Below are 20,133 nucleotides of genomic sequence, written 5' to 3'. Positions count from 1 at the left end.
ACAAAGGTCGGCTTGGCCAGGAGCCAGGCCTGGGAAATGCAGTGCTGGGCTTGGGGCTTGAATGCCAAGCCTGGCTTGGTGCTCTGCCACCACAGCACCAGCTTTGGTGCTGGATGATGCTGTGTAGACATATTCTTGGGCCAAGGCTTTACCTTTATACATCTTCAACATGAAGTTACCTTATCTCTATATACATACTCAAAATTCTGCCTTTCTACACAGACAAAACGCTGAGTTGTCCAGAGCAGGACGTACACTGAGATTTCTCCTGGGACTCTGCTTTCAGCTGGGTTAAGTTGTGTAGCTCACTGCAGCTGTTGGCTGAATGCACCCACAGCTATCAGTGTAAGGAAGCAAGCCACTGTAATCACAAAATCTATAGCTTTATGGAAACCAGAGTCAGAGTGCAAGTGACCCTGTGGACCCGCAGTCTATCATAATAGCCTCTTCAGGTCGATAAATGCTGTGAACAGTAAGCCAAAACTTCCCTTTCTAACCTATCTCCATTTTAAGAAAGGGCAAATGCTAAGGTTAAATGTAAACAATGCCCTGTTGATGGGCACGATGAAACTTCCCACATGCAAGGGCTTGTGGTTAAAGTGATTGAGAGCTGTTAAGTCATGTCAACAGTGCTCCCCCAGAGCTATCTAAATAGATGACATCTGAATCTGAGATTTTTCTGAAGGTTTCTCGGTTTGCTGGAGGCCTTCTGCCTTTGGGTGTTACCTGAGCTCTGAAGGAAGAGCAGGAAAATCGTCAACTCTTCTTGGAAAAGGCACCAAGGTTTTTCTTGGTGCCCCTGCCCAACCTCAAAAAAAAGAAAAGTGGGGGGGGGGGGGAAGTTTCTTCATTTCTGTACACATCAAGGTGGGGGATCTCCTGCAGGAGAAAGTCCCCAATACTTGGAATCCTCTTGCACTAGGAGGAAACTTGTTACAAATGCTCTAGCAGAGGCACGGGAATGGGCATTCTCCTTTGCTCTTTCCAAGTAGGGTTTCTACAGAGCTGAAATATGACAGGCAATGAAATGTGACACTGGCAATGAAAAAAAAGGCCAGTTAGGAGACACTCAGCATATGTTCCCCTTTGTAACATGCAGTGATTTAAGTGCATGAACCTGAACTGTCTATTCCTGATGAATCTCTTCGAGATTGCTGGATTTGGAGAGTGCAGAATTAATGCTTCCTTATGGGAAGTGTTCCAGCTTAATTTAGACTTGTGTAATTCAGTGCATTAGAAGTGGCCCAAAGTGATACTTCTTGCTTCGTTAGTTTTGCTTATTTTCTAAATAAAAGGGCAGTTGCCATGCAAAGTACCTTTGAGAGCCATCAATGTTTGAAATATCAGTAAATAAATTTGGAGTGTTCATTGCCTGTCTGGAATCACACTGTAAAGTGTTCAGAAAGGGGGCTGTCAGTTTGTTTTCAGGCTGTATACAGAGCACGAGCTGCTGATTTGTGACTTGTTTCAAGTAGATAACTAAAGAAAAGACACCTTTACTTGACATTAAAATGAATTCTCCCAAACCACCTTGTTCTTGATGCCTCTTTCCAAATCTTACGTGATGTCACGAGCAAGTTCAGATGTGTACCTGAGTGAAAAGAAGACAAATGGGAGGAACTGAAATTTCCAGAGGTGAGTTCGAAGCAGCCTCCATAGGAGACCAGGCGGTGAAGGTCCTCAGAAACACGGTCGATATAATTTGCCCACTCTTGGGGAGGTGAGGGGAAACAAGTTACGAACACATGGTGATTGCTTTAGGCATTTGGCAGGCTGGATTTGCTCCTGGGACAGCCTGCGCTGGGACATGGTTTTGAAGGCCTCTCTCCAACTCCTGATAGCTCGTGTTAGCTTTTATTTTCCCCTTGTGCGGACTTCTAGGAACTGGTGCCTGAAAGGTCTGGCTAGTGACAAATACTTGTAATAAAAGATCACTTGAATACCTGCGGTTTCTGGCTAGGTCCTTTTAAAGTGAACCTCCGGGCTGCTAGGCGCTTTGGTGATGAAACAAACTATTAGCTTTTTACTCGCAATTTGATTAGGTATAGAGGGCTGGATTTGCTTGACCGGAGGATGCTGGAAGTGATCCAGTGTTGTCAAAGTCCTGGACTCATGTACTCATTGCCCTCAGGAAGTAATTTGGCGGGGTTTTACCGGAACTTTTCCACCAGGGAAAAGCCCTCCATTGGGAAAAGAGGAGCTTGATTGAAGACGACTGAGCATTTATAGCTAGGGTTTGGTATGCTCCTCGAGGGGGGCGTGCTCTGTCCCCAGGGACACCCAGCAGAGCTGAGACAGCCAACGCAGTATCTACAGGAATGGCTTTTACCAAGCTCTCTGTGCCTGTGTGCCTGGCCTTAGGCTATCTGGGTTCTGCTGCTGAGATGCAGCCTTTGGGTACCTGGGCAAGGCAAGGGCTTTTGCTAGAAGAGGTGATTTTTCTCCAATTCTCTATTTGTGCTTACAAGCTTCTTTCAGGTTTCAGTCTGATGGTCTTTATTGAGACAGAGGCATGCATTTCTTCTTTTATTTTAGGAAAACTGCTTGTCACTTCATTAGACTGCTTACAGCTGAGTGATGGGGAATTCAATTTTCTTCCTTTCTTTGCTAGCATTGAAGAATCCTTCCTCATCTCTCGTGGCACCCCATCACACGGGAATGATGTTTGTGCTACAGAGATGCTGTAGCACAACTCCTCAGCTCAGTACTAATAAGCCTTCTCTTATTTTGGTTACGTGTCACCCACGGTCTTTCCTCCTGAGCTATAAAATCTTTGATTTATCTGTTGCTTGAACAGCTTAGTGACTTAATACTATTTTTTTTTTCCTTTTTAAATAATCCTGGAAGGGTCAAGAACACGGACAGCACTGGAGGTGATGAAGGCATTTCACTGTGTGATAGTGAGGCTTTTGTCACTCCTAACGTGACTGCTGAGTAGGGTCCCATTTCTCAGCTGGTAAGATACTTGAATGGAGCATCAGTGGACTAATGCACTTGAGTAAGCAGGGCAGCACTCACCCTAGAAGTAGAGATTACTCCCCTCTTTCTGAGGAGGAAGATAGGTTTTAATCATACAAGTTTTATGAAGAAGTCAGCACCTGCTGATGTAGCAAGAATACAAACAACTAAATTTGCACGAGGGGGAAGGTTGTCTATGCTAGTACCAGAGCACTTAGGAAAAACAAGGACCTCGCTAAATTCTTTGCTATTTGATTCACATATGGCTTCCTAAGGAGTAACAGTATTGAATCCACATCCGCAGGAAGGAGGGGGAGCAGTATAAGTAAGCCTGCATCAGATCTATGAGAACCGTGTAGTCAGAAGAGGGTGAATTTTTTTAGTCTGGCTGCTCAGATGACAAGAAGCCGGTTGTCTATGATGTTGTACTGTCACTGTCAAGTGTGAGAGCCTACTGAATGGAAACAGGCAAAACACCAACCAGCACTACTTAGTCGTTTATCTTCATAAAGTTTAGCTGTCCTTGCATTAGTGGCATGTGGCTGAGGATGATTACTGACAGCAGAATGAGTCTAAACAACACCTCAGCTGTCTGTTTCAGGAAAACAAACAAACCCAACGTGTAATCCGAACGGTTCTGAAACAGGAGGAAGCTGCCAATATTTCAGAAGCTTATTTTTCTTTCTAATTATTGATGTTTCAAGAACGTAGTTCTAGAGGTTTCTATAAAACAATATATTTTTTTAATTTACATTCAAAATGCAAAAAAAAAAAGTTCAGTTCTTCAGTGCTGCATATTTTTTTAAAATTGGACGTTTGTTTTTGTTTTCAAAACAACGATAACATTGCAAGAGAGATTTGCCTGGAGAAGATTTAATGCACATCCAGTTGTCAGCATTGTTAAGCAGGGAGTAGTCTTTTACAAGTGCACAGCTTATTTTGGTAGCTTAGAGTCTCTCTTTCTGTAAGTATGCATATGCACACACACAGGCATGTAGAAAAGAACTCCAAACAAAAGAGGAGATACAGGGAGTTGGAGGTGAAGCCATTTTCATTTTCCAGACTTTGAGGAATTTGGGTTCCCTTTTTTTTTTTTTTTTTGTGGGAGAAGTGAGTTGTGAGGCATTGGGATATTTCTTTCTAAACAATGCCAAATACAAAGGGGAATCATTCCAAAAAAAAAAAAAAACAACTTAGAAATGTGCTCTGTATCTATGGGTTTTAGAGGAACATCAAGCTCCATGATCTGAAGCTTCAGTTTCAATGCTTCCCAGATTGAACAAATTGTCCTTGGTGCCTCCCAGCCAGGTTGACTCCCTCCCTATCCTCGTTTAGCCCAGCCCAACTGCTGGAACAGAAAAGTTTCAGTTCATTTTTATTTTTTTTTCTTACCCCCTCCAGTGATCCATCATTCCCCTTATCTATGAAATGAATAACTTCCATCAGAGACCAGTCTTGTCTCTTGGTACCTGCCCTTGAAGTCTCAGAAACTGAAAAGAAAAGGGAGTATAGCAGTCCATCGGAAAACTTATGTTCCACAACTTTATATCACTGCAATTATAGGGTATAGCAATTTTCTGCCACTGTTCTCTAGCTGACCTATACCTATAATAGAAAACTTTCTCCTATATTTCTCATAGTCAAAAGTTGCCTTATCTTCAAGGAACAAGAAAATCGGTTCATTACTCAGTGAAAGACAAGGAAGTGTCAACCCATGCTAGGGTTTTGTGTTTTCTTTGTTTTTTTTTTTTAAGTGGCCCTTACTGAACACAAATCTGTAAGGGGGGAAAAAAAAAAAAAGCACATCAGCTTTTCCCATTTCTATTTTGTTTTCTAATTAATCTTGTCTATTCAAGCTTTATCTGCTTAGCTCACGTGGCATTTGCTTTTATAGCTTAAAAATGGGTAGAGGGGAGGTGTGAATAGCCTCCTTTGCTAATGTATTTTGATTGCTTTTTCCCCACTGTTTGGAATGCTTTTAGAAGCATCAAGGCACTTAATTTTTCATCTGACACCGGTTTACCACCACTCCGGGTTATTCAGCTTGGTAAACATTTTGTCTGAAGGATTACATTTACTTTGAGGCACAAGGTGGCTGAACTGAAAGTTCAAGCCTCCGTGATTGCATTTGATGAAGACGTAATTAAGATAGGCTAGTGTTTGTGTGTGTGTTTAATAACTTCTGAGTCACCATCTGAGAAGGGAACGGTTCCTATTCCCAATCACTGCAAGACAATCATACATCAGGCAAATGCTCGGAGAAAACAAATGCCCTATGATAGGGGTTACATGGGAGTGTCCTTTAGCTTAGCCAGATAGCTGCCAGAGGAATATGTTTAATTTCAGCTCTGTTTATTGAAAATTAGCATCTCGCTCTGCTGCCTATGTTCCTACGTGGCTAAGGCTCTTTTTATACTTGCTAGTTACTTAAGTCTGTCTGAATTTTCTTTTTTGGTACTAATGCAGCTGAATAATATTTGATTGTAATTTATTTAGAAGTACTTTAACATTGAGGAGATGAGAAGTAGGTGTCCATGGCCCCAATCTTTTCTGTTGCAGGATTTCTTTTGGACTGGCACGTTTTTCTTCTAGAAAAAGGTTTTATCAGAATTCAACTTTGCAGTAGGTGTCAGTTTGATGAAACTAGATTTTGAAAGAAAAAGGGAATTGAAATATTTGAAAAAGATCAGCTTTTAGAGCAAAGTCATGAAACAGACCTCTTATTGACATCAATTATTTTTATGATTTGTCAATTACAATGAAGTGTGTTTAAAAATGCCTGTGAAATGAAGTTTTTAGAGAAATTATTATGGTTTGGAACAGAAACTGCTGCCCATGAGCGTTTCCCATGGAAGAGAAACTCCAACTGTAGCTGGCACTGGTGATACTGAAGTACATCCTGAGGTACGTACTGTATAGTATGTACCTCATCAGTCAGTCTCCTGTGTCCTCATAGATGAGTGCCTATAACATCTCGGAGCTGAATAGGTCCATGTAAGCGCTATTATTGTTTGTAGCTAATTGGCGTCATTGGTTTGTAGGTCTCTCAGGAACCTGATTAAAGTAGAAAATAATAATATTCAGGCCTTGGTGTTCCTATTTGTCTTTCAGTGGGTTTTATTTCATTACCTTTGAGACTATTTAAGGAATGATTTCTAGCCCTCCCTTGGTAATTCTGTAATCCATTAATGCTGAAATATCTTGAGAAGTCCAGGTCTTGAGCTATATTTCACCCTGTAAGTGTTTCTTGGAGCCATTTAAAAAACCCTTGGAAGGTGTAACAACAAATGCCAGCTACTGTAAGTATGCATGAGCTTAAATTATATATACCCCCATTCCGTGTCAGACAAATCCCTCTTTGTATGCAGTATTGCTCTCGCAGGTTCTCTGTTTCCCCTATGTGCAAACTTCCCTGGGTAAAACTGTCGGGGCCAAGAACATTGCAAAGCTGAAACATCTCGGTGCCTGAGCAGTGCTGGCCTGTCGCTGCTCTTCAGTGCTTAACGCGGTGTTTAGAGGTGAGGTTGAAGATGGGCAGCACACCTGCAGTTGGCTCTGCTCTAAATAGCTTGGATCTCGCGGGCTGCTGAGACAGCCCAGTCTCCAGGTGCTGAATATGTGCTGTGGCTCCAGGTGGACTCCTCCTGGGGTCCAGTTTGCCCAGCGGGCAGCCTGTGCCAGCCAGGGTAAAGCCCTGACACGGGTCTGCACCCTGTGGCTGTGCCATCCCACAGCGCTGCAGCTGTTCCCTTAGGAGCTGTGAAGCTTCATCCGCGTGCTGCTGGGAGGGAGCCAGCCCAAGAAAATTACTTCTGCACTTGAATCTGAAAGCGGTGCTGTTTCTGATCTGGTGGGAACGGCACTCGCACAGTTTGTTGCCCGGCTTTGGAGTAATTACATCTTCAGACTGTTTAAAGCTCCCTTCAGGTGCTGATTGTATCACTGCTCCCGTGTCACCCAAATTGTGTAGCTGTACAGACAGCCCTTAGTTGACTTGAAAAGGATGCACACGAAGCTGGTTTGGGAGTGAGATACGTTAAATAATGCCGTACTCCAGTTGTGTCTGCACTAAGGCATCTGGAGCTGGCAGATATGTGTCTGTGGTGGTAAGACCTCTGCTGGAAGGCTTATATCTGTCAGACCCAGAGAGAACATCTCAGCAAGTGGATGCAGATTCCCGTTGCTCTGGGTTTAGTCAGGGAAGCAGCGAGCAGCACAGCAGGGAGGTAAGGGCACGCAGGGAGCCCTGTGCTGCTCAGCAGGGAGCCTGGCTGAATGTGTTCAGCAGAGATCTCTCTGCGTGATTTAAGGAGATTTGACTAATCCCCTCTTTTTACAAAACAGGTTAGGTAATGGTTTGTAGGCATTTCCGTTTAATGGACTCATTTTTCTCTTCTCTCTTATGGACAAGGCTCCTGAGCTGGATGACTTCTGTAAGAATTTCTTTGTCCTCTTGGTTGTGCATGAGCAGATATCATGAGGTGTCGTCAGCAGTGTTGTCCACCTGGATTTCAGTCCTCAAGAGGTACCGAAAACAGAGAGCAGCCTAAGTAGTTTCCCTGGGCAAGGCAGCAGCACTTCTGAACCCTATCTTTTCTTCCAGACTGAAGTTGGAACCAGAAATTGTCACGTACAAATAGAGATGCAGACAGTGGTGTGTCTCCAGGACCTTGGATCACCACCGCTTTTCTAACAGCTCTGCCATTTAACTTGAACTCTAAACTTTCTGTTCAATATTCTCTCAGTTCTTATTGAGAGCAGCCACTGCTCACCTTTCTACGCGTTCTTTCTAAGAAGGAAAGTGTATGGACTGCTTCAGGCATGAACAAGAAAATCGAAGTTGTCCGAATTATCATCAACCCTTACTTTGCTTTTTCGTAACAAGCCTTCTTTCCTCCCATGCCAGCAGCTTACACACTTCTGAAATTCACGCAATGGGACTTTGAACACTGGTTAACTCAATGCTTACCTTAAAATTGTTACACTATATCCACAGGCACATGATGGATTTAGGATATTTCTCAGCTGAAAAAAAAAATCTATGGGCATAGAAGATTTTGAGTGAGAGGAAGTCCACTGCTAATAGGAAAGGAGATGATGATGCTTGGCTTATTCAAATGAGCATCCTCTTTATATCTTGTGTGCATTACTATTTGTACGCCTCTATCAGATGTGTGTTTGTGCTAGTTTCATAGGAGGCACATTGAAAATCCCAGTATCACTGCTAAAGAGGTATCATTCTCCTTTCCTTCTGCAAAGGCTGAACCTTTCTTACTGTAATCCTCTGTCACAGGTGATAAATGATCCTGTGAAACGTGAACTTGTGTGTGAGCAAGCTATCTGCCGCCACTTTCAGTGGTTGCTTTCCCCAACACGTATACCTCTTCCTTCACTCTCCAAACTCCAGCTAGAGATTTAGTTTTTGAAGCTATATGTTCTTCCGGAGCGTCTTCCCATCCCCTTTCCCTTTGGATTAAGCAGCCACAGCCCTTTTACCTTGCATAGTGAAAAAAGAAATAGGTTTTGTTCAGAGGAAACAGCATGTGTCTGGCTTGCTGCGATGCTCCTCGCCCTTCCCTTCTGTACAGTCTGTTGGGATGCTGGTGCAACTACCTTATAGGATGTTTGATTCCAAGAGGCTGAATATTATAAAAAGTAAGTAAATAGCAGTAGAGTACCTGTATTTCCAAACTGCACAACAGTTCCTATCAGTTCAGATATCTGGGCCTTCCTACTGCTCAGGTAATGCAATGCACAGCCTTGACACACCTGCCAGTAGGGATGTGAGCTGTCTTTCTAACTTAACCAGCTGGACACATGCTAAGTAAATCTTGCTGGTATAAACAAGGCTTTTAGGGGTATTAGACCAAGCTAACTCCCACAGTCTGTCATTGCACCTTTAAATCATCGTCAGAACAGGAGCGCTGAGTCTTCCCAGAACTGTATTAATTGGATTTCGTGCTACTGGGAAGATGTGTGCTTTGTGTCTTGCATAGCAATTGCAGGCACAGCCACTGAAGATTTTAGCACCCCGTGTTTTACTTTCCTTCCTCCAAAACTGCCATTCCTCCTGAAACTTTTAATAACGCCAGCTTACGTGCCTTTGTGAATCAATGTTTTGAAGGAGTAAACAAAACCATACTAGCTTTCCAGCTAATGCAAATCAGCCAAGTTTTTGGCTGACTGTGTCAAAACATATTTCTTTCTTTAACCTTTGCATGGTTTTCATTCACAATGGAACGCCTGACACCGTGGTGGCCTTAGGTCCATAAAACAAAGTAAGCGTAACTTATGCATCTGAAAACTGTCATCTTTAATCTTGATTTCCAGAGTGCATTGCTGACCAAAATGCAATTTTAAAAGCTTTATTCCCCGTTTTTCTGTCGAAGAGGTCTAGTCAGAAAATAGTGGAGAACAAAACCATTTTTCAGCCCAGATGAAGTGCATAAAAATTACAAATTGATTTTATAGTGCTTGTTGAACTTGCTTGTTCAATAATAAATTATTCCAGTTATAAAGTAACCAATGCATCCCTTGTAACTACCTACTCTCTGAACAGTGACAGACTACAACTTGTATTAATACAAACCATATTGAGCAATCAGTAGAGCATATGCAGTGTTTCAATGCAACATCAGCACTGGAATCATGATAAAATACTTCAGGATGCCAAGCTAGTCTGTGGCAGGGAGCTGGTAATTTAGTCTGGTCTTCAGAAAGGTTTTCCCGGAGCTAGAGTGGAGTTAAGGGTGGGAAGGTTGGCTGCCAATAAAAGCCTGAGTGGCAGTTTATTTGTCTGTTCAAATCAAGTATCAGATGCCAATTAAAAGGGTCTCCTGCAGTCGCTAATTAAGAAGCACTGAGGGATTGATTAGCCATTTACCAATGACTGTCGGTACAGATGCGTTTGTTCTATTATCTCAGCGTGTACTTTGGGGAATCGACTAGTTTCTATTAATGAATTTGAGCACGTTCACGTGACGAGCATGAGAGTTTGGCATTACATTCGTTTTAATATATAAACCATTCATTTTATTGACTGGCCCATGCTCTTGAGCCATGGCTATGCTTTCTGTTGCTTCAAAGGAATGTCTACTAGAACTATTCTCTCTATCAGCCATCTCATGGGTGAGGGTCAAGTTATTCTACTGGTCTCCTGCCAACACTCTGGGCTTCCCTCTCCCGAGTCCTGCACCTTCAGGCGATGCATGAACCACACGCAGTACGCAGTGAGCACTTTGACGTGGGATGACAAGTAATTACAAAACATTGGTTTGAAAGGCACCAGCTGGAGATCTCCGTTGTGCTTCTGTATTGAGGCTGTAGCTAAAATCTAGAAGGATTTGGGGCTGTCAGCCATGTGATGGTCTTGGAGACTCCGCTACTGTAAGGTGACAGAAATCCTGAGAACCCCAAGGACTGTGCTGGAAATTTCCGTGCTACTTCCCAGAGTCCTTTTGAAGCTTATTAGGTGCCCTAAAGCCATGGGAGCTTAAGCTCTTTTGGCAGTTTGTGTCCAAGGCTCTCAAGCCTCCATTTCCTTCACAAACATTTAGACAACCATATTTTGATAAAGAATAATACTTTTCTCTCTGTTTATCTTGAAGGTGATTCTTTTTCTGTTTTGAAAAAAAAAAAAAAAAGGCAAACTTTTCTGTATCAAAACTTCTTGTTAAGTTTTTCTGGCAAAAGATAGCTGTAGCTACCTCTTCAGGAGAGTGTTGTCAGCACACTGCTTTTTGAAGCTTGTTTAACCCAGTTTTAGTCCCATGTGAAAATCTCCTCTGGTTTGCATTTAGTGTTTGCAGGAATTACATTTGGAGTGAGATCCAGTAAGATGTTATAAATTCGATGGCTGAAAGAAATACCTTTAATCTCTCCTGTTATTAGTACTAAAGGGGCTTTCAGAGAATAATAAAGCTATCAGTTTAAGCCCCTTAATTCTTTCTCTTACTCATTTCTTCTCCTGCTTTTCTTTTGCATTTTTATTCTTCTGATATGCGTTTTTCTGTTGTTTTCCAATGCCGTTTTCACCTTCTTTCCCCTAGTTCAAAGCTCTACATTTAGTGCTCTTTTTCCCCACTTCTCCCAAACTCTTTGTAAAGTCTCTGAACTCTTCTTCTCCTCTCTCCCTCTTTAAGCCTTCACCCTGCTTCACATTCTCTGCTCTATCTCGGCCTGTTGCTGTCATGCTTGTTTCTACCAGTGTGGTTGCAGAGGGTGATCCACAGCGGGCTGTGGAGCGGCTGCATCCACTTTTCCAAGGGCTCCCTGCACGAGGCAGCTGCTGGTGCACGACAGCAGCAGCTCCAAGATGCTCTGGCTGCACAAAAGCTCAGAGACAGCTGTGTGGCAAGAAATGCACCAGTCACTAAGTGGTTTGGGAACGCACAGGAATATATCGGGCTGATATTTTTGCTGTTTAACTAGCTAGGCTGCTCTCCTTTTACTTTGGAAGTAGCTGTATGTAGTTACAGTTAGTTACTGCTATTGCCCTGCACGTTAAGAGGCTGCTGTAAGGGTAGCTGTAGAAAAAGAGGTCACCCAGATGGCTCATTAGAATCAGGAACATCAGAGGAGGCAATCAAAGTCAGCCTTGTCTGATGATATATAGCTTAAGCTTTGTGACTAAACTAAAGGAAACTCTGGAATAGAGTCATCATTTCTATGATATTTGCAGTGGAAATGGTTATTCAGGGAGTCATAGAATGGCTTGGGTGGGAAGGGACCCTAAAGATCATCTAGTTCCACCCCCCTGCCTTAGGCAGGGATGCCACCCGCTAGATCAGGTTGCTCAGGGCCTCATCTAACCTGGTCTTGAGCACCTCCAGGATGGGGCATCCACAGCTTCTCTGGGCAACCTGTTCCAGCGCCTCACCACCCTCTGAGCGAAGAATTTTCTCCTAATCTAAATCTCCCATCTTTGAGTTTAAAACCATTCCCCCCTCTCCTGCCATTATCTGATTGAGCTCTCCATCTTTTTTATAAGCCCCCTTTAAGTACTGAAAAGCCGCAACGAGGTCACCCCAGAGCCTCTGAGCATCTTCGTGGCCCTCCTCTGGGCCCCAAAAGTTGTTTCTGCCTGGTTTCGAACCAGGGACCTTTCGCGTGTTAGGCGAACGTGATAACCACTACACTACAGAAACACCGCTGTAAGCTTGTGCTGCGTAGGAATGCTGTAAAAAATAAGTTGTTGCTAAGCAGGCGGTTGGGTTTTACGGTACAGCTGCACCGCCTCCTGTGGGACACCCTGCCATAGAGCTTGTAGGTGAAGTAGACAAGGCTGATGTGTGGTCTCATCTCTTACCAGTCAGGGCCAATGCGACTCTTCCCGTGGGTTTTAATGAGTGTCGAATGATGAATCGGATGGGGGGGATCGCAAGTCCGTCCCGAAGATGATGCTTGATGGGCTGCATAGAAACCAGCTAAGCAGCCTGACCCAGTGAGGTCTGACGCCTGTGTTAACCAGAGACAGAACTTCTTTAGCATTTTCAGATCCAGTCGTTGGACATTATTAAGTGGACTGCATGAGAAGAAATAAAGTGAATAGAGTGAACTGGAAAATAAAAGATTTGGATTAAATTTAAGACACGTTCTTTGTGTAGGTTTTGGTGGCTCTAAAGGCATATTGTGCCTGAAATGTTTCTCATGGCTTCAGTGCTTTTGTCGGCTTTGTATAATGGAGTAAAATGTCATAGCAAATGCTTTTTCATGGCTGTGATCCTTTATAGTCATAGAAACCTCACTTGCAGTTGTAAAAATACAAAGAATAAAAATAATTCACCAAATTGGATAAGCTGTGATATTGCAGAGGTCGGCCAGTAAGAAAAAGCGTGTTTTTCTGTCTGTGATGATAGACACAGTCTATTCTTATGTACCATTTTATTTTCATCTCTCATAAAACGCAGGAACTGAGAAAATGGCATTTTTTTTTTCTTTCCAGTAATACAACCGAAGTTGTGTTGTGTATTAATTACATTTCTAGTTCTTCCTGGCTTTAAAATTGGTGAAAATTGTTACCTGTTGTTGCAGTATCTCAGTGTAGCGTAAGATGAACTTTGTGTGTAGCATAGATGAACTTCGAGTGTCCAGTGTATGATATATGAAGACAGAAAGTAGAGCCAGACGGCGGAGAATGTGGCTGAGACCCAGACCTCAGGACTCCGCCACTGTGGGGTCTGGGGTTGCTTCTGGGTCCTCCAGTCCCATCCCTTGCTGCCACTTCCAGCTGCGGAGAGCCAGGAGGAATAACGCTTGTCCTCGCCCATCAGCACCACTGGAACGACAGCTAATTGTGCAGCCACAGGCAGGCCTTTCCCTTTTAAGTCAGGGCTGCTTCTGCCCAGAAATGGTTGCTTTCAAGAGCTAATTACTACTGAATTTTGCATGATTAGTGCTTACCAGAACAGCTATAGTGGGCATTTAAATGTTTTTAGCTCTCTTTCCTTCGCCTTGAGTACATCTTGACTTGTAATTTTATGCTTAAGGTTCTGCCTGAATTAGGCATCTCCGAGTCTCCATCTGAAATAGAAAAAATAATAGTTCATTGCCTCGTTTGAAAGTTCTGCTTAGAGAATTCAGGATTCTGGTGAATCAGCCTGATTGTTTATAAAAAACTCTTTATACAGATAAAATAGGAGGCTTTTGGCAATGCTTCCTGTTTTAAAGGAGAAAAAAGAAAGAGAGCAGAAGCCCAGTTATTACTGAGGATGAAGTATAATTAATTGTATGCAAGGATAAGCCACACGTTGGCTTGGAGTGTGCGACAGATGAGTTCTGATAATGAACAACCTCATCTAACTTTCATGTTGGTGTTTATGCATGGCAGTAAATATGGAAATGGGGGCAATGCAGATCTGTCCTTGGCACCAGACACTCCGAGTTATATCTTCTAGATTTCCTCTGTGCAGGGAATTATGCGCAAGTGTGTCCAAGGTACAAGCAACCCTGGTGATGGACATCAGGTACAGGAACGCGTGCCTGGTAGCTGGATGCTCAACGTCTTCACAAAGTGCACTGCCCTCCCCGGGCTGGCATCACTCAGCTAAGCAGGATTAGGCTCTTCCCGTTCTGTTTCCAAAATCTAAACAAGGTCTTGTTAAAATTTCTGCTCTGTATTTGGGGTTGGACTGGAAAAGCAGAGCAAGAGGAAGGGGGGGATAAAAAAGAAAAGGATTTCTTCTTTGAACTCGTGAAGATAAGAACATGCTTTAATGAGAGGAATGAGATGCATACTTCAGAAGGAAATCGCAGCCCTGTAATTGGCATTGAGAAATACGCTGTAGTACCAGCTAGTGTTATCGGGGCCGGTACATCTGAGAAGGATCCAAGGAACAATCAAGGTCGTGTATTTTGTAAACAGATTTTTGTGTCTAGATGTACGGCAATCTGCCACATGTTCCCCAATACAGATAGCAGTTTTATTGTCTGTACATGCGGGTGCTTTGGTGCATATCTCTACACGAAGAGGAGTCTGAATTGGATAAGTGACTCTGAAATATTAAACAAGTAGAAAATGGACTATTTCTGTAACCCAGAGTGACAGATTTTTGATGAGACTGGACTTTGTTTTTAAAATCCCTGATAGGCTTTTTTTCCCCTTAATTTAGTTTCAAAGATATCTTGGTTTTAGGCAGCTGTCTAAAATATCTGTTGATCAATCCTTTTAAATCTACTTAGGCTCTCCGTAGGTAGTGAACCGAACAGGGAAAATTGTTTACACAGTGAATCCATAACAGGGTGAGTCTGAGTAAGCAAATCGTTTAACTCTTACCTTAAATATTTGTGTGTTAATTTTCATTAAATGCAAGAGAAACATTATTCGGTCTTGTCTCTCTTCTACCATTAAAATAAAGTCGTCATGAAGCAAAAAAGCTAAAATACCGAATGTGAAAGCAGGTTTTATAAACCTTCAGGCCCCGAGGATGATCAGGTCTCAGGTGGTTTGATAGAAATAGGATGTAGATGTGGGAAGAACAAAGGCTGCATCGCTTGTGACTCACCTTGCCTCCCTTCGCTGCCTGCCAATCAAAGCCAGCGTGCTCAGATCTCTCCCACCCGTATTTCCTTCATGAGAAAGCAGCTGTAGCAGAAGATGACAGCCCAGGCCCAAAAACACGCATCTGCCTGTGCACTTGTGTACAAAACCCGAAGGCACGTGTGGCTCCAGATGCTGCCCAGCACTGCCAGCGTTACAGACGGGCAGGCAGAGGCAGGTAGGCTCAGCACCCCTGCGATGCTGAAATCCAGTGAGGGAATTGGCGTCTTGGGACCATCTTTATCTAGTTCCCGTAGCTCGCTGCTTGGATGGTCGCTGTCCTCACACAGTGGTGTAATTATCCCAAGGGCCTTTGCAATAGGGTATTTCTGAAATCCCACGTGGCAGCCGCTGCTCGTGCGGGGGCCAAGCTCACCCGAGCTGCAGCGGCTGGGAGCAGACGCAGTTCAGCCACGTTTCTGACCTGGCCAACCGCCGTAGGGTGGGAGTGACTGACACTCAGCAGACCTCGTAGCTCCTGTGATGTTTTGCAAAGAGGATGGACTATTCCTCTGTAAACTTACTGGTGGTATTTTCTCAAATGTAAATATCATTTTTCCTTCAGATATCTGCTGGCTTCCATTTGTCAAAGTGACAGCCAGCCAGCCAGCAAGCAAACCTCTCAAAACGTATGATAAAATTAGCTGCGATCGATACTCCATTCAAAGCAATATGATTAAGCCTACCAGTTTAGGTTTAATTCTGTCTTGCAGACTGCAGATGACACTCTTTCAGAAGGACTTGATTTTTACAATAATCAAAAGATAAGCACGGATCAATTTACAGTTCTAGTTGGCCAACTACACTTAATAGGAAAATAAAATGCTAGGGAAAATAAAACTGACATCTCTGTTGCAGAGAGACAGATCTAAGCTATCGCAGACTCAAGGACAGAATACCAGCAGTTTCATTACACAATTTTTGAGGACTCCAAGTTATGATGAATGCTGAGCCAAACTGATTCATGTTAATCGCTGCCTCACGTTGAATTTAGCAATGCAGAATGCAGTTTGCTATTTATAATTGGAATTATCGTTTATAGGTGAATATAGTACTGATTAATCTTACTGCCGGTTCAGTGAACAACTTGGGCAAGTATCTAGTTTTTGAGTATTTGAGGTAGCACGAGGTTGTTAGTGTGACTAACTCGTCAGGAGTTGCACTGGTTATAAGTGAAAGAATTTTACAGGGTTTAGGTCTTTACCTTCATATACCCGATAACTATGTAATTTGGTCTGCTTTAGTGTTATTTTTCCCTGATCGCTGCCTTTGGGTCACTGAGATCTCCACAGAGTGTCACTGGTCACTGCCAGAAATTACTGTTACGTTTCAAACATTTAGCACGGGGGATTATATCGCTGATGTCAGGTTTCGCATCATTAGGGTGCATCTGGGCATGGTCTTGCATAGGAGAGCGGAGGAGTCGCTGGCAGTGCGGATACTTACTTTCAGGATCCCCTCCTGCCTCCTGCGTGCTCTCACGTCCCTGTGCACGTGGGCAGCTCCTTCCTTTTGCCCTCCTGGGTGTGATCCATCCTGCCTGGAGAGCTCTAGCTCGGGTGCTGCCTTGTCATTGTCACCCACTGTTGTAATGCTGTAATGCGATGTCAATGAAGCCATAAATCAAGTCCGCTCTGTAACAGATACTTTCAGAAAGCTAACAGTCCTAAAAGTGCTCTCCAGTGCACTAGCCAGACACCGGGCTGATCTCTTTTTCCAAGCTGATACAAGCAAGATGTTTCCTGTTGTGAGCTGGGGGTGGCTGCTGGACAAAACTTCTCTGTGAAGGTATTTTGTGTCTGCAGTTTGTTCTGCTTCCCTTTGATCTGTTGCCCTGCCTGCAAGAGCCCTTCCTTGGGGCTCTCTGATCGAGGTCCTGCCCTAGGTCCAGGCTGAGGTGTTCGTGTCGTGGGTGGAAGAGGGATTGGCAGTAATCGCAGTGGGGAGTAATGCGAGGGGTTGAGAATAAAGGGGTTTGGCAGCTTTCGCTGGCAGCAAATCCCGAGTGTATGATAACGCTTACAAAGGAAATGTCAGGAGTCAGTGCCGTGTTAAAGGAAGCCTGAACTAATCTTTCAATTTGGGCTGTAAGAGATTGTTTCACAGTGGTGTGCGCATGTGTGTGCACGCTGTGTGCCTTTCTGGGCGTGCATGTGAGTAACGCCTGGCCTCTGATTCCCGTAATCCCTTCCATCGGGGGGAAGAAATAAACCCTCATGGTGTTAGATGGATTTTTGGTACATTCGGAAGAAGAGCCATGTCTCAGCACATTTCCAATCAATGTGGTGCCAGACGGAGCCTTTAGGTAGCATGTACAAAAAGCTAGCAGCTGCAGGAGCTCTCGATCTGCCTAGCAGGAAAGCTGCATCTGCGCTGCGAGCTGCCCTGCCCGCTCTGACCAGGCCTTTGTCTGAGAAGCGGTGGTGGTTTTGTTATAGGTCACCTGCGGATGTTTTCTCCTGAACAAGTCTCTCCTGTTCAAAATATGATCTAGCTCAGAGCTGGTGAAACAGCTGCCTCTCGGGTAAATCATCTGACTGAAGGCACAGTCCTTTGTCAGATGCTTTCGCGTGTCCAGCTAGGTTAAAGTAATCCAGCTGCCGACGTGTGCTGCTGTCAGCAGCTGTATTGGCTTGGGCACATCCGTGTGTACGTTGTCCAAATAAAAATAATAACCTGAAATAATAACCTGAGCTTTGTTTGTCCTGGGCCAGGTTACACTGCAGGTCAGCTTGCAGACAGCAAGTCCTGCTGGACTCCTGCACCCGGAGAAGCAGGTGCTGGGGGCGAGCACCACGTTTCTTACGCGGTTGGAAGTAGTCATCTGGGTGACACAGACGGTGCAGCTGGAATTGCAGCCTTTTTGCAGACTTCATCAAATCCTGTGGACGTGTGCTGTGGTTAAGGCTGCTGGTAGCCTTGCGATTGTCTTGCTTAAGTTGACCCCTCAAAGCAGTGATTTCTGTTGAAATGCACACCAGATTTGGGAGCTGTGTCTCACATTTTAGAGTCAGGGCTTGGCTAGGACTGTGGTTCGCGACAGAGGCAGCATCGCATCGCAGTGCTTGCTTCCTGGCCCCTTGGTGGTGTGTTTGTCAGGAACGAATTTGCTGCGCAGAAAGGTTTTTATTTTAAAGTGTGTTTAACTTCATGCTCTTCAGCCTGACTTCAAAAGGTTTGCCCATAGCTCAGAACTACAAACGTCTTGATCTCCCGTGTCAGGACAGCCTGGTCCCTGTGCTTTGCAGAGCAAATGAGCGGTGTCTGCAGATCGCTCTGACACCAGGCAACGTCTGTGCTTCGGCTGCCTCGCTTGCAAGGCAAGAGGACGCGTGCGAGCCTCGTCTCCAACGTGTAGACATCTGAAGGTTGATGTGTACTGCGCGTTACGTTAAGTGCCTCACAGATGGCAATTGTGAGAATCTGCCTGGCTGTATAGCTCAGTGGAAAAAAAAATGTTACAAAGATGAATTAATGACTAAGTGTTCCTTAGCTGTAGCTGCACAATGATGAGAAAAAGGGAAGATGGCCTCGCGTTCACACACTCCCCCAGAGCTTGTCTCTCCGGAACGTGGCTTTCCAAATGCCACCGGAAAGCTGCTAATGACTTCATCTAAAACGTTGTAAATGGCAAAGGATTGCAAAAATTAACTCATCATCTTAAAAATCAATAGCATTTAAGATGTGTGTTCCAAACAGTGACAGCACTAGTCTGAAAGCGTTCCCTGATTCAGCAGCTGAATGGAAATATCCATTAGAGAACAGGATGCTTCCTGCCGAGCCACCCACGCCTTTCTCTCGTTCGGAAGTAATTCATGTTCCTTCGCAGCTGGTAATGGCAGCGATTCCTCTGTGTCTCCAGGGTCCTGAGGCACGAGGAGAAATACTGAAGCAAGAACCAGCGCCGATGTGAGTGTGAAGACTGAAGTCAAACAGTCAGCTTACATTTGGTGTCAGGCAGGTGGGATTGGCTTGGTCCCAGGGAGGGCTGGGAATATGCTTAAAGGTGGGGTTTGAGGCTTCCAGACTTCAACTTGGGGCAGATTTTTGCTGAATTTAGAAGCGCTTGTGTTTAGGGCTGGGAAGGTTTGGTGGGGAGGAGTTAAAATCGGGGTAAAGGATGGAAGGTGCCAGAAAACCCCAAACACACTTATTGCTGAAGGGTATAGCCCCTGATAGCATGGGGTGGCAGGGGCTGACAGCTCTGCCCGGGCAGATTTGACCTGGGGCTACGAGGTGTTACTGACACTGGCCCAGGGTTTGGACTGTTGGGACAATGGGGACTGCTAGAATAAGAGAAAATGATAACCACTTGATCTAGGACTAGGTTTAGAAGCATGTTTCAGGACACCATAATAGATGGAAGCTTGGTAGATGTGAGCCAGGGGCATCTAATCTGGTAATCTGCATTTCTTGTTGAGTTTTGAAGGAGCATGTAGGCTATGCTAGGCTAGTTGATGCCTACAGGGGTTTTCTTACGATGTTAAATATGGGACTGAAAATACAGGTAAAACTAGTCACTCGTGTAGAAATCAGCTAAACAGATTTTCCCAAGGGCTACAGTAATTCAGTGCTCCAGAAGGAAAGCAAAGGTCAGCCACAGAAGAGCCTCTCCAGGTCACCCTGACCTTTCTTTAAACCGTGGCTTGCTTTTTACTGTAAGCTGCATTTGTAGGTACGGCGTCTGTTCCCTTCCTTCCAGAATGATGAGCACGGCTGCTGGCCATAGGGTGCTATTCTGCTCCACCACATGAAGCTTTATGGGCTGCTCATAAAAGCAGATTTAACAGTAGCTGAGACCTAAATGCAGCAGCATTATTGCAAAGCAATCCAAGCTCAGAGCCCCTGCTTCAACAGCCTCTTAAGAAGTTTGGCTAGACAGCAACCTGCAAGCCACCAGGGGAAATGGAGAATGACTCCAAATTTGGCTCGGTTTCAAATGCAGTTTAACACTGATTTCAGCTGGGTGAAATTCTCTGCAGGGATCTGCAGTAGGCAGAACCTCACTTCAGGCATCCTTATGCTGCATCACCTTAGTTTGTCTGGAGAGAGCTCGTGTGCTCAGTCCTTGATGCATTAGTTGATTCTCTGCTGACCTCGGTGCTCCTCCATTACTCCCAGCAGTCGGATTCAAGAAC

At 44.3% G+C, this 20,133-nt stretch overlaps 1 protein-coding gene and 1 long non-coding RNA gene across 3 annotated transcripts in view; one reads left to right on the top strand and one right to left on the bottom strand.

Annotated features, from left to right (window-relative positions):
- GALNT9 (polypeptide N-acetylgalactosaminyltransferase 9) overlaps positions 1 to 20,133 on the top strand; it is a 243,193-nt gene that overhangs the window by 13,248 nt on the left and 209,812 nt on the right. The window lies entirely within an intron of this gene.
- LOC308179182 lies at positions 7,644 to 16,783 on the bottom strand. The gene is made up of 2 exons (XR_013940207.1): positions 14,961 to 16,783; positions 7,644 to 13,479 (listed from the first exon to the last, which is right to left on the bottom strand). It is a non-coding gene; the product is annotated as an uncharacterized lncRNA (long non-coding RNA).

The sequence above is a fragment of the Anser brachyrhynchus genome (assembly GCF_964034855.1).
Source record: "Anser brachyrhynchus genome assembly, chromosome: 17".
Lineage (NCBI taxonomy): Eukaryota > Metazoa > Chordata > Aves > Anseriformes > Anatidae > Anser > Anser brachyrhynchus.
Note: the sequence above shows the minus strand (reverse complement) of the source record. Positions and strands in the feature narration are given on the sequence as shown.